Source organism: Pinus tabuliformis, chromosome 1_1 (assembly GCF_031772625.1).
Source record: "Pinus tabuliformis cultivar Carrire ecotype Pingquan chromosome 1_1, CPIR1, whole genome shotgun sequence".
Lineage (NCBI taxonomy): Eukaryota > Viridiplantae > Streptophyta > Pinopsida > Pinales > Pinaceae > Pinus > Pinus tabuliformis.
Genome location: NC_142297.1, coordinates 130,274,930 through 130,290,801, shown reverse-complemented (window position 1 = coordinate 130,290,801; position 15,872 = coordinate 130,274,930). Strand labels below are relative to the sequence as shown.

Here is a 15,872-nt window from a genome sequence, read left to right as displayed (position 1 = left end):
TTTCATTGTGACTTGATTTGTGATTTCAAGATTTTTCCATTTCATTGTTACTTGTTTTGTGATTTTTTTAATAATTAAATTGTTTATTTAAGTTTTAGGATTTGATGTTCTAGTAGCCTAAGTTTGGTATTCAATTTGTTTTTTCTATCGTTGTAACAACTAGTTGTTTTTGGGTAGATTCAAAATATTTCCCCTTTGTTATTAGTAATGATGTAAAGTTTATTTTATTATAATTATAATAATATATATAGGAAACATCATTATTTTTTTTTAATTTTTTTTGGTTTATCTAATCAATTTTTAAATTTAAAAAATATATAGATACTATCTATAATCTCATGAATATTTTATTTTTAATTTGATTTTTTTATCTATAAATTAAATATACATTACATTATATTTTATTTTTAATTTGATTCTTTTATCTATAAATTAAATATACATTAAAATGAATTAAATTATAGATTTACGAAATATTTTAAAATTTAATAGAAAATAAATTAATCTTATGACCTCACTCTTCCATCTGAAATTTTAAAATTTATAATTAAAATAAATATTTTTTTATTAATATTTTTCATATAATTATAAATTTATTTTATTTATAAATAATTTGTTATTTCTATTTTTTATCATCATTCTCATAAAGTAATATTTATATAGAGGTTCTTTATGAAAATAGTGGAGATGAGCGAGATATTCTGCCTCATGTAGTGTATTGTAGAATATGAAATGACTTATTTCCAACCAACTAATAAGCTAACAATATTATGAAGAAAAATACATATAAAAAAAATAAAACACATTTAATGTGTGAGTCTAAAAACTGTTGCAAATCTCATATATAAATTGAACCATTAACTACATTCTTATATACTAAAATTATTACTAAAATGTTTATCAATCAACTCTGAAATAAATCTACTGACACTAAAGCTAATTTCGAGCACTAACCACCCTAATAATTTGTTGCCCTAATTTTTCAGAGAACACAAAATCTGGTTGACTAATTTGTCAGCAATTTACTTAACTAATTAAGCATTATTCCCAACACTCCCCCTTAATGATTAATGAGGATTTACTCTCTTATCTCATAGTGCCAAAAACTGATCTTTTGCAAGTGCTTTGGTGAAGATATCTGTTACTGAGTATTTATACACTTCAATGCAATATCCTTCCCTTGCACCAAATCTCTAATGAAGTGATATTTCAGGTCAAAAGGCTTTGTCCTATTGTGACGAACTGGATTCTTTGCTAACTTTATGGCACTTACATTATCACAATAAATCACTGTAGGCTAAATTTGCTTTTCTCCAATTTCTTCCAAATTTTTTCTGAGCAAAAGAGCTTGTGTACCTGTTGAGGTAACTGTAACATACTCTGCTTCTGTGGATGAGAGGGCAACAATGCTTTGTTTTTTTCAGCTCCATGTAATCAAACTAGAACCAAAAGAGAAACAATTTCCAGATGTGGACTTACCTCCCCAATCTGAATCACTAAATCCAACAAGATTGAAATTTTCAGAAGAGTAGTAATGAATACCAAAATTTAGAGTGCCTTTCACATACCTTAAAATCCTCTTGGCTACCTTCATATGTATTTCAGATGGATTTTTCATATACCTTGAAACAAGTGAAACTAAATATGTAATATCAGGCCTTGTGTGGGTTAGAAATATCAAGCTCCCCACAATACTTTTGTAAGTTTTCTCATCAACTAAATCAACACCATCATCTCTACATAACACCTCTCCATGAGCACTTGGAGTAGGGGATGGATTACAATCAAGCATATCAAATTTATTTAGCATATCTTGTGCATACTTTGTCTCACAAATGAAAATCTCATCCTTACTTTGATAAACCTCCATTCCTAGAAAATATTTCATGATGCCTAGATCTTTCATCTCAAATTCATTCATCATAGCAACTTTGAATTTATCATTCATCTTAGAACTACTACCCATATACAATATATCATCAACATACAAACTTATGATTAGAATATCAATACCTTCTTGTTTGTAGTAAAGGGTAGGATCACTCTTACTTCTCTGGAAGCCATTTTCCTGAAAGTATACATAAATCCTTGCATACCACACTCTTGATGCTTGCTTAACACCATACAAAGCCTTCTTCAACTTGTAGACATTATTCTCCTTTCCTTCCACTTCAAAGCCTTGTGGCTACTCCACATATACTTCCTCTTCTAAGTACCCATTCAAGAAGGCCCTTTTCACGTCCATATGATGTGTGCTCCACCTTTTCTGAGCTGCTAATGAAATCAACATTCTAATTGTCTCATGTCTTGCTACTGGTGCAAATGTCTCTTCATAATCAATTCCATTCTTCTGTGTGAATCCTTTAGCAATTAATCTTGCTTTGTGTCTTTCAACACTCCCATCACTATTATATTTAGTCTTATAGACCCATTTGGTGCCAATATTTTTCTTGTCATGTGGAAGCTCTGTCAACTTGCAAGTGTCATTCCTTTGAATGGAATCCATCTCTTCTTGCATGGCTTGCATTCAAACCTCATCAGTACATGAATCTTCAAAACATGATGCTTCAAATTCAGCCTTAGCTAATAAATCAAAATTGACTATCTCACCTACTGGGCTTTGTTCAGGTTCTTGATTTCACTCCTCTGATAAATATCACTCAATCTTCTTACCTTCCTTGTAGAACTTGGAGAAGAAGTTGGACTTGAACTTGATGTTGAAGAAATTGACGAAGGGCTGCCTGGTGGAGTTAAGCCACTAGTTACAGAAACATTAGTTGGTTGCTCATGATCATTATCAACAATTATATCATCATTCAAAACAAATTTTGTCTTCTCAACATGCCCTTTTTGATGACCATAAACTCCCCCTTCATTGAAAATTACATCTCTTGAGACAATAAGCTTGTTATTTAGAGGATTATACAATTTATAATCCTTGCTTGTCTCACTATACCCAATAAATATACATAACTCACTCTTTGCATCTAACTTTTTTCTATTTTGATCAGGTACATGCACATAAGCCAAACAACCAAAAAAATTTGAAATGATTAACATTAGTCCTTTTTCCATACCAGGCTTCATAAGGAGTCATATTTTCCAGTGCACTGGTGGGGCTACGGTTGAGGATGTACACTGTTGTAGCAACTGCATCTCCCCAATAAGAGTTGCTCAATCCCTTAGTTTGTAACATGCATCTTGCCATTTCAACCACAGTACGATTTTTTCTTTCAGCTATGCCATTCTATTGGGGTGTGTATGTTGTAGTATGCTACCTCCTGATGCCATTCATATCACAATAAATTTGGAATGCTTTTGAGCAGAATTCTCCTCCACAGTCAGTCTGCAAACATTTTATCTTGCACCCTCTTTCATTTTCTACAAGGGCTTTGAACTTCTTGAATGTATCCAGGGCTTCACTTTTGGCCTTCAAAAAATATACCCAACAATTTTGTGAGTAATCATCAATAAAAGTGATGAAATATGATGACTTACCCAAACTCATAGTCTGCATAGGACCACATATGTCTGAATGAAAAAGTTGAAGTGAGTGATGAGCCCTCCATGCACTGCCCTTCGGAAACCTTTCCCTTGCATGCTTTCCTTTAGCACATCCTTCACAAACCTCCTTATGCTCTTCTACCTTGGGCAAACCATAAAGTAATGCATGTGAGGTTAGAAACTTCAAACTCTAAAAATTTAAATGCCCATACCTGAGATGCCATAACCAACTTGAATGCTCATAAGCCATATTTGCAAGATTGTTATTATGTTCATCAAATCTCAAGGGAAACATCCTATTTCTTGTCATAAGCAAAATAGTGATCACCCTATTTCCCTTATTCCTATCATAGATAGTACATGTCTTATTTTCAAAGACTACTTTATAATTTTTCTCACATAGTTGCCCAACACTCAACAAATTATGCTTCAATTGTGGAGTAGAATAAATGTCATAAATAATCTTTATACCTTCTTTTGTTTGGACCTCCATAGCTTCTTTGGGAGCAACCTCCAATGATTTATCATCACCAAGCTCGATCTTGGATTTGAAACTTCCATCCTTTGCTGAAAACAACTTCTCATTCCCTATCATATGGTTAGAGCATCCAGAATCTAGGTACCAAACATCTTTACTAGTATTTTCACCTTTGGCATAAGATAAAAATGAATGATCTAGAGGATACTCACCACTTTCTTGAGCATAATTAGCAATTTTACCTTCTTTCAATCTGCATTCTCTTTCAAAGTGGGCATACATGTCACAATAGTAACATTGAACATTTCTCTTATCAAATCTATCTCTACCTCTTCTTCTAAAACTACCTCTTCCACTTGAGCCACCTCTTCCTCAACCTCTTGCATAATTTTGGCTTTGCCATTTACCTTGACCTTGATTGCTTTTGGTACTACTGCTACTTGCATCTTCATTCTTTGTAATTTGTAATTTAGAGGAAAAAGTTTTCTCTACACCTTCAAAAGTGTCCTTCAATATTTCTTCATGAGACATCAAAGATCCAACCAATTTACCAAAGTGTAGTTTTGTCAAATCCGTACTTTCTTCCATGATTGTTGCAACATGATTCCATCTATGTGTTAAAGATCTCAATACTTTTTTAATTAAAACTTCATTACTTACAGTTTCTCCAAGTGTAGCTATTTTATTGACCACATCTTTGACTCTTACACAATAGTCACTCGCACTTTCAGCTTCTTGCATCTTCAAATTCTCAAACTCTCACTTCAATGTCTGAAGCTTGACCACCTTAACTTGATCACTACCTTGGTAAGATTCTTGTAGAGTCTCCCAGGCAACCTTGGCAGTTTTTGCTCCTGATATTTTTGGAAATAAGCTCTTATCAAGAGCTATCTGAATGTGAAACAAAGCTTGAGCATTCTTCTTCCTTGCTTCCTTTCTTGTTGTTCCTTGATTGGATGTAAGGGAATTCTAATCAACTCGCTCCTCATATCCTAATTCAACAATCTCCCACAAATCTTTTCCAATGAAAAAGGTTAACATCTTAATGCACCAATAATCATAATCGTTCCCATCAAATTCTGGAACTAGCATCTGGTTAGATCTCGACATGATTAACTTTGGTGAAATTGCAAAAATACAACTTTAACCCTCGACATGATTAACTTTGGTGAAATTTCAACAATACAACTTTAACCCAAAACAATTTTACCTGCTCCGATACCACTTGTAGAATATGAAATGACTTATGCCAACTGATAAGCCAACAATACTATGAAAAAAATACATATAAAAATAAATAAAACAAATAAAACATAGTTACTGTGTGAGCTAAAAAATGCTACAAATATCATATTTAAATTGAACCATTAACTACATTTTTATATAGTAAAATTATTACTAAAATGTTTATCAATCAACTCTTATATAAATCTCGTGACACTACAACGAATTTCCAGCACTGTCCACCCTAACAATTTATACTAATTTATCAGCAATTTAAATAACTAATTAAACATTATTCCCAACATGTATATTTCTCGGGAGAAAAAGACCCCGAGTTAATCACCATTACAAAGCTGGTGCAATGAATGCTATGGTAATTTTATTTCTAACAAATTTGTGATAACCACTCAACGATCACCTTATTATTTTCTTTAAAATAAATAAGGAAAAAAATAAATACAAATCTAGTGCAATATTATTGGATTCAATATATTTTGATATGAATCTATACCTATAATGGCATTGATATTTCTCTCAGGCAAGAGTGTCCGGAGTGATGACAAAGTCACATTTCATACTCAATCTTGACTACGATATGTTTGTGAACAACTCCAAGGCCATTCAACACGCGCTGTGTATTTTTCTTGATTGTAAGTCTGAAAGAGACTACGGCTTTGTTCAGTTTCCACAGTTATTCTACAGAAGCCTCAAGGATGATCCCTTTGGAAACCAGATGAAACTATTTGTGAGTGTAAGTATTAGTTCATCCATAGTTTTATGTTTCTGTTTATAGGCCATTGAATGATACTATGTAAGGTGGGCATAAATAATATGCCTGATTAATTCATATATATATTTATATATATACATAAACAAACTATAATTTTATATATATATAAAAACTATCTTATATTATCTCAAACTTTTCTTGAAAAAACTGTCTTGCAAAAATATTTGTGTCTAACAGGTTTTGCCTCTCTCCTCTCTCCACATGTGATGAATCTGAACTTAAATGAACCGAGGCTGCTAGCAATCCTACTATCATAAGATTTTATCTCTGATCAAGATGGTATACTAAAGATGGGTATTCTATACAAAGACACTAGCCAGAGGGATGAATAGACTCCAAGGTGCAGTCTACTGTGGAACAGGATCGAAGAAAAGTGTTATATGGAGTACCACCAGCTGCAGACCAGTATAAGAACAAAGATATAAGAAAAATTCATAACCATGCAAAAGGTAAAGATTCCTAGACTGGTTAGCCTATGTCAGTTGCATCAGTGAGTCTTCAGTTTCAATTACTATCTAACCGAGGCATTTTGTGTACTAATTTCAGAAGAACGAAGTCTTTAATGGACCTCTTTCTGCTACAATCAGTCTTGAAATTGAAATGAAAGTTTATCCCTTGTATTGATTACAATACAACGTTGCCGGCTGATAATATTTATTCATTTGGCTTTTGGGCAGCTGGTCTTTGGAGGCTCTTTCAAGTATCTTTGCACCATCTTCTGCCCTTGCAGCATCTACTCAGATAGTTACGAGAGACACCCAAAACAACATCTGTTCTTTTCCTTCCTTGGTAATAGATAAGGCCCTGAATGTTTCTAGCTCCTACTATGAAACCAACACTGCCTCGGGCAAAGAGGTAGGCTGTATAACTTGCTTGATTTAATTGTTAAGAATACAAAGATGCAAAACTCACATAGAAATGTGGCTACCCCAAGTTGTAAAACAACTCTCACTGTTATAACTTTGCATCTTATATTCCATGTACTTAATCTACCATCCAAATTCACTACATATAAGAGTTTTAAGATCACAATTCACTACATATAAGAGTTTTAAGATCACCCTAGTTGATGCAGGAGGATCCGAGCCAGAGGATGATGAGCTGTCAGATAGCACGTTGATGGCACTGAGACACCTTGAGCTGGCAGATCAGTGCAAAGATGGAAGGAAACATTGATTTTTCCCTAATTGGGGAAGTTTGAGTGTGCTTCGGTATTTTGGTCATAACTTTGGCTACAAGTATCAAAATCGCGCATATGACCCCAATCCAGAAAGCTCTTTTTGGCGCGCACGTTGTGGCCACCCAGCTATGCTCGGTGAGCATCTTTTTCGACCTCAAATTCCGCCACTTTCCTTTCTGAATCCTTAATTTTAGTTTTTCTTTTCTCTTTATGGTAATTTTTCATTTATCGTTTAGGAAGTAATTTTGACCCGATTTGGGCCAAATTTTTGGTAGACTATTTTTTTTGGCATGTATTTAATTTTTTTCATGATTATTGGGATTTTGCCAATTTTGGTAAAATTCCCTATTGGACGAATTTTAGCTATATAGCCCGGCTTGTGGGTTAGGATTTCAACGAGGTGGGGATAATTGATAATTCTTACTGATATTAGAGACATTTTCTTTGTATTTCGGGCATTCTCTTGTTTCTTTCCTGTAAATTGTTGGTAGAAACTAGCCAGCAGAATAATCTCTCTTCTGTCCGACGTCAGTTGGTATCAGAGCTTCAACATCTTCCTGGGGTGTGAGTTCATCATTTTCAATGGCTGGTGGTCGTGGTCGTGGTCGTGGTCGTCGTGGGCAGGTTCTGAATGAGGAAGTCCCGCACTGTGATCGTAGCATTCGGGATGTGATGATTGAGGATTTGTAGAGACAAGTTGCAGAGTTAACCCAGCGTCTGGCGGCACGAGAATTCGGAAATCGTGAGATGGAGGATCATGATTCTGATTCTGACTCTAGTTTCGTGAACGTGTATCACAATCATGCCCTATTCCAGGAGCATCGTGGTCGGGAGGATCATCATGGAGACCTCGGTTTTAGAGTGGATCTGCCCGAGTTTTCTGGTATGTTATAGGCTGATGGATTTATTGATTGGTTGAATGAGGTTGATCGTATTTTTTATTATAAAGAAGTCCCAAATCGTGTAAAAGTGAAACTGGTCGCCATCAAACTCAGATGCAGAGCATCTGCGTGGTGGGAGCGGTTGAGACATTCATGAGAAAGGCAGGGCAAGGCCAAGATTACTGATTGGGAGAAGATGAAGAAGAAGCTGAAGGGTCACTTCCTTCCTCTCAGCTACAACCAATTCTTGTTGCAACGACTTCATTCGTTGAGGCAGGGTCCGAGATCAATTGATGATTACGCGGAGGAGTTCTATCAATTGATAGCGCGGAACGATTTGTCTGAGACGAAAGAGCAGATGGTGACGCAGTATTTGGGGGGTTTACGTCAACCCCTACAGGATGCCCTTTGCCTTCACTCGTTGTGGACCGTTTCTAAAGCATATCAGTGTGCACTTGTTGTGGAGAAACAGAAAATAGGAGGCCAGTGATCAGAAGCGATCAGAGAAGTTGACCAGTTCACCCTCAAGAAGCCCGCCCTACCTAGCAGCCACTGTAGGGTAATTCTAACCCTAGTATTAAATGTTTTAGATGTGGTGAACAAGGACATATAGCGACTAATTGCAGGAAGCCTGCTAGTCAGAAGGGCAAAAATCTCCTCATTGGGGATGAAATGGTAGATTAAATTAAGGAGATTGGAGAGCGTGTGTTTGATTATGATGATGACGAGGATGATGTACTGTATGGAAATGAACATGAGACTTTGGTCATTCGCAGGAGTCTACTGACTCCCAAGGATAATTCAGGGGATGATTGGTTGAGGACCAATAATTTTCACACAACCTGCACAGTTGCAGATAAAGTCTCCAAGATGATCATTGACAGTGGCAGTTGTGAGAACGTGGTGTCTGAAGAGGTTGTCCAGAAACTACAGTTGAAGAAAGATCACCATCCTAAGTCGTATAAGTTGTCATGGCTAAATAAGGGCAGTGAGGTAAAAGTAGATAGGCGATGCTTAGTGTCTTTTTGCGGTCGATAGAAAATATTTTGATAATTCTTGGTGCGATGTAGTGTCTATGGATGCCTATCATATATTGTTAGGCAGGCCTTGGCAGTATGATCACAGTGTTGTGCATTATGGACGGAAGAATACTTATTCCCTTAGCATCAAAGGGAAGAAGATAATGTTGGCACCTCGACGGGAAGGAACCACTCCTACCCTGGTGGCCAATAATAATAACCTGCTTTCTATATCTAGGTTCTTAGTTGAGATGGAGCATGGAGACATGGTCTATTCATTATTGCCTTGTGGGAATAGTTCAACGGACGTGACTACAAATTTACCAGCATAGGTGTAGCAGCTGCTAGCAGAGTTTTCGAACCTGATGCTAGAGGATCTCCCTCCTGGGTTACCACCTATGAGAGATATTCAACATCAGATAGACCTTATCCCAGGGTCAAGTCTGCCTAATCGACCGGCATACCGCCTCAATCCTAAGGAATCTGAAGAGTTGCAGCGAGAGGTGGAAGAGTTGTTGCAGAGAGGCTACATCCGTGGGAGTATGAGCCCATGTGCAGTCCCTGTCCTGTTAGTGCCAAAGAAGGATGGCTCCTAGTGTATGTGTGTAGACAGTAGAGCCATCAACAGAATTACAGTGAAGTACAGATTTCCAATTCCCCGCCTGGATGATATGTTAGACCAGCTGTCCGGTTCTAAGGTCTTCTCAAAAATTGACCTTAAGAGTAGATACCACAAATCAGAATCAGGCCTAGAGATGAGTGGAAGATAGCGTTCAAGACACAGCATGGGTTGTACGAGTGGATGGTCATGCCTTTTGGACTGTCCAATGCGCCAACTACTTTTATTAGGTTTATGCATCAGGTTCTATAGTCTTTCATGGGGAAATTCGTGGTTGTCTACCTCGACGACTTTGACCACCTCCGTGGAGTTTTTGATATGCTGAGGATGGTGCGCCTGTTTGTCAATCATAATAAGTGTTCCTTATTCACTACTTTTGTCACTTTCCTTGGTGTCTACTTGATGGTGTTTAGGCAGATCAGTCAAATATAGATGCGGTCTTGGAATGGCCCAAGCCGAAGACCTTGCATGATGTTAGAAGTTTCCATGGATTGGCATCCTTCTACCACAGGTTCATCAGAAATTTCAGCACACTGATTTCTCCTATCACAGAGTGCCTCAAGGGTCATGATTTCCAGTGGTCTGAGGAGGCAGATGCCACTTTTCAACTGTCAAGCAGAAGATGATAGAGGCACCAGTTTTGGTAGTTCCAGATTTTGAGAAGGTGTTTGAGGTAAATTGTGATGCATTTGCAATTGGTATCGGTGGTGTTCTGAGTCAGGAAGGGCATCCCATAGATTTTTTCAGTGAAAAGATATCTGGATCAAAGAATAATTACTCCACCTATGATCTAGATTCCTATGCCATAGTTTAGTTCCTGAAGCATTGGCATCACTATCTCGTATAGAGGGAGTTCATTCTTATCACAGATCATGAGGCCTTGAAGTACACCAATGGCCAACACAAGCTAAGTAGGCAGCATGCCAAGTGGGTGGCGTACTTATAGGAGTTCACATTTACACTGAGACACCAAGCTGAGAGCCTGAACCGAGTCGCAGATGCCTTGAGCCATCGCACGTTACTCCTGACCACCATGAGCACCAAAATTGTAGGGTTTGAGACATTCGCTGATATGTATGCAGCGGATCCTTCCTTCGGGAGGATATTTCAGGAGGTAACATATGGTAAATGACATGATTTTGTTGTGCATAATGGTTATGTGTTTCGAGGATTACAGTTGTGCATTCTGGATTGCTCACTCAGGCAACAAATTATTAGTGAACTTCATAGCGAGGGTCACTTTGGGTGAGATAAGACTTTAGCCTTAATATCTTCTGATTATTATTGGCCCAAGTTGACTAGTGATGTGGCCCTGGAGCGTTGTTATGTTTGTCAGCGGTCCAAGGGGGTTCTCACTAATGCGGGCCTGTACACTGGTTTACTTATTCCTGAAGGCCCTTGGTTTGATGTCAGTATGGACTTCGTGCTGGGTTTGCCCTGTACACAACGGGCCTTGGATTCCATTTTGGTTGTGGTTGACAGCTTTTCCAAGATGGCCCATTTTGTAGCTTGCAAGAAGACAATGGATGCTGCCCGGATCGCTCAACTTTTCTTTAAGGAAATTGTACGATTACATGGTGTTCCTCGATCAGTCAGTTCAGATGGTGACACCAAGTTTATTAGTCATTTCTGGAGGAGTTTATGGGAGAAGCTGGAGACACATTTGAATTTCAGTAGTGTCTACCACCCCCAGACGGATGGTCAAACCGAGATGGTGAACCGGAGTTTGGGCAACCTTTTTAGGTGTTTGGCAAGAACTAAGCCCAAGCAGTGGGATTTGGCATTACCTCAGGCAGAGTTCGCATATAACTGGTCAAAGAACAGAACGAGAGGACTGAGCCCATTTGAGATTTTTTATGGTCAGAATCCATCCGGGGTATTGGACTTAGCTCTTATTCCACAAGTAGGTCGTCTAAACCCTAAGGCAGATGAGATGGATGAACATCTTAGGACCATACATGAGTAGGTGAAACTGACCATTCACGAGAGAAATGCCAAGTACAAGGCTTAAGCAGACAATCATCGTCGTCAAGTACTTTTTGATGTTAGCTTAAGGAGCAAAAGATTGGACCCTATGAGATACTGTAGAAGATCAATGATAACGCCTACAGGATGCACCTCCCTAGTCATTTCAGGACTTCTGATGTATTTAATGTGAAGCACCTAAGTATTGTTTTGGGGATCCTAATGACACTACTGTGAACTCGAGGACGAGTTCTTTCCAACCCGGGGCGACTGATGCAGGAGGATCTGAGCCAGAGGATGATGAGCTATCAGATAGCACGTTGATGGTGCTGAGATACCTTGAGCTGGAAGATCATCACAAAGATGGAAGAAAACGTTGATTTTTCCCTAATTGGGGGAAGTTTGAGTGTGCTTCGGTATTTTGGCCATAACTTTGGCTACAAGTATCGGAATTGCACATATGACCCCAATCCGAAAATCTCTTTGTGGTGCACATGTAGTGGCCACCAAGCTATGCTTGGTGAGTGTAATTTTCGACCTCAAATACTACCGGTTTCCTTTCTGAATCCTTAATTTTAGTTTTTCTTTTCCTTTTATGGTAATTTTTCGTTTATCGTTTGGGAAGTGATTTTGACCCGATTTGGACCATATTTTTGGCAGACTATTTCTTTGGGCGTGTATTTAATTTTTGGCGTCATTATTGGGATTTTGCAAATTTTGCTAAAATTCCCTATTGGACGAGTTTTAGCTATACAACCGAGCGTGTGGGCTAGGGTTTGAACGAGGCAGGGATAATTGATAATTCTCATTGATATTAGAGACATTTTCTCTATATTTTGGGGGTTCTCTTGTTTCTTTCGTGTAAATTGTTGGTAGAAACTAGCCTGCAAAATAATTTCTATTCTGTCCGGCGTCACTAGTCTCAATCCCAGCATCAGCGCTGGCTCTTGAATGTAGATGACAATTACAAGGGTTTGATGTATACTAATATAATGATGAATTAGTTTTGTAGTGAGTATGCTTGATTGTTTAGTCTTTCTTTCCTGCATGAAAGGAATTGCATGTGTCTTTCTTTGTAAAATGATAAAATGATGTTCACATAATGGTGAATTGGTTATGTGGTGAGTATGCCTCACAGTTTAGCCTTTCCCTCCTTCCATATGAAATGTATTGCATGTGTCCCTCTATGTAAAATGACATATTGATGTCTACATAAAATGTGAATTGGTTATGTGGTGAGTATGCTTTATTGTCTATACTTTCCACATGCTGTCTACATAAAAGGTGAATTGTTTATGTAGTGAGTATGCTTGATTGTGTAGCCTGGCCTCCTTTTATGTGGAAAGTATCAGATGTGTTCCTCTACATAGCCATATTAATGTCTACATAATGGTGAATTGGTTATATGGTGAGTATGTTTGATTGTTTACCCTTCCCTCTTTCCATGTATTCGTTATATGGTGAGTTTACCCTTCCCACTTTCCATGTAGTAGGTGTTGTGTGTGCATTGTCTGTTATTAATTTTCTAGTGAATTGGTTTATGTGGTGAGTATATTTGATTGTTTAGCCTTTTCCTCTTTCCATGTAGAAAGTATTGTTTGTGCATTGTGTATTTCTGTTAATAAAAGAACAGTCAGATATGGGATCTCTTTCTGAGGTTTCATATTTTCTTCTCTGACAGCATACCATTTTTCTGTTAATAAAAGAACAGTCAGACATGGGATTTTTCAATAGCTTCTATGACTATAAACTCTCTTCTTTCTTAGGTTTCATATTTTCTTCTTTAACTGCATACCATTTGTGAATACAAAATTGCACCAAAAAAATCAGATCTCTGTACTTTCCTTTGCAGGTGGGATGGATGTACGGATCTACGGTTGACGATGTCATGACTGGGTTCAAAGTCCATTGTCTGGGTTGGCATTCTGTATTCTGCATACCTGAGCAGCCAGCCTTCCTGGGAACTACACCAGCTAATGGTCCAGACAGTCTTGTGCAAATGAGGAGATGGGCTACTGGGCTGCTCGAAATATTCTAAAGCAAATTATGCCCCTTCTGGGTATTGACAGAAACATCATGGTATGCCAGAGGATGGTTTATGCTTATTTAACTCTGTGGAGATTCCTCTCAGTGGCAACGCTCTTTTATGCAATATTGCCAGCTTTATGTCTGTTAAGTGGCAAATCATTCTTGCCCGGGGTAAGATCAGTGAATTCAACTAACTAAGCATGTATGCAATATATGATTTCATCATTTTGTCAATTTACTTGATCCTGAGGTTCATGAATTCTTTATATTACATATTCCGGAGACGAGGATGATTCTTGTGAGAGTGACTTCACATTTGATTCATCTTCATTATTCATTATACCACCCACAGTGTTATTTATAAACTTGGCAGCCATTGTTTCTGGATCTGTAATTTTTGTGTCAGGCAGATATCATATATATAGAGACGAGCTATTTGCAGAGTACTTTTGCAGTGTATGGGTGGTGATAAATCTGTGGTCATTTGTCAAGGGATTAGTGAGAAAAGGGAAGCGTGGCATTCCTTGGAGCGTAGTTATGAAATCAGGTGAATTGGCTCTGACTTTGTGCGGTAGTACTTGGAGACAGAATTAACATTATTTCACATGTATTCTGGTTATTTGAAAGCGCTATAAACCTGAAGGATGGACAAAAGTTTATGAAGGTTACTGGGAAAATTAAGCATTAAACAAAATCTGTTAGAAATAGTCACCAAGAAATCGATTACATATACTTGGTTATTGGCCAAATTGAAGCATCTTTAGCAACTGGATAATTCTGTGCAGGGAAAAGAAGTGAAAGAGGTTGTAAGCCTTCCATTTTTCCGCTACTTTTTGGAGCAAAGAAAAACTTCAGAACAAGCTAGCATACAAAACTATGAACCCTGGACATTTACAGGGGTCTTACATGTCACATAGGTGACACGATTAAATCTGGTTCTCTGCCATGTTTTGGATTTTTGTTCTTTCCCATCTATCAAAAAACAATTCAATTTTTTATCGTTTTAATTTAAGAGCGATACACATTACCTTCTAATTAACTAGATTTATAGATTTACGTAACAGTCTCACAAATCTTTATTTCTATGCTTTACTTAATGGGAAGCAAGTCAGAGGGATTGCATAATTTTTTTTGTTTCAAGAGATTGTCCGTTTCTTTCACCAACATTAATATCAACCATATATATAGTTGTTAATTTAATTTATTTTTTCTATGCTTTACTTAATGGGAAGGAAGTCAGAGGGATCGCATAAATATTTTTAGTTTCAAGTGATTATCCGTTTCTTTCACCAACATTAATATTAACCCTATATAGTGGTTAATTTAATTTATTTAATTTTATATTAAATTTAAAGGCGATAAATTTTGCAAACTAAGAGTCATTTATTCGAAATAAACTGGAAAAATAACAATAATTTGCTGTCCATTTTAGGGAAAACTATCAAGCACAGGCTTCTCTTCTTTTCATAAATAAGAGTACCCCATAACAATAATTAGCTGGAATATTATCAAATACCGGCTTCTCTGTTTTTCATAAATAAGGACTACCATTTAAGGGACCATTTTCATAAATAAGGACCACCATACCATTCAAGGGATTACACTTATTGATTAGCATTTTTACTTGTCTTTAGTATTTCTTTGATAACTTGTAGCTCTTCACAATTATCCTCATCACATTTTTTTAGTCAATTTAAAGATCATTCCATTTCATTGTTACTTGGTTTGTGATTCTTTTAATGTTGAAACTATTTATTTAAGCTTTAGGATTTGATGTTCTAGTAGCCGAAGTTTGGTATTCGATTTGTTTTTTTTATCTTTATAACAACTAGTTTTGTGGGTAGCTTCAAAATATTTCCTTTTTGTTATTAGTAATGATGATTTTTATTTTGTACTTTTTTGTTCTAGACATGAATAAGCATTTATGTTTGGGCCTTCATTCTCTCATTTCTAAGAAGATCTTCTTCCTAACTTCTTCAATGGTGGTGGATGGATTTGCTTAGAAGATCTTGTTTTTTTGGTAGCTCATGCATGATCTTTTTTAAAGGTTTGGCACCATTGGAAAAGAAGGTTTTTACGTTTTTTCTATTTAACCTTTTCCATCCACTAGACAACATTTTGTTTCCCTACAAGAATCCACACTTTTCTCTCTATTTCTACAACTATTGATGCTTTAATGACCAT

The 15,872-nt window shown here is 36.9% G+C and overlaps 1 pseudogene; it reads left to right on the top strand.

Annotated features, from left to right (window-relative positions):
* The first annotated feature begins 5,519 nt into the window (after nucleotides 1-5,519).
* LOC149211981 (cellulose synthase-like protein H1) lies at nucleotides 5,520-14,157 on the top strand (annotated as a pseudogene).
* Nucleotides 14,158-15,872: the final 1,715 nt, after the last annotated feature.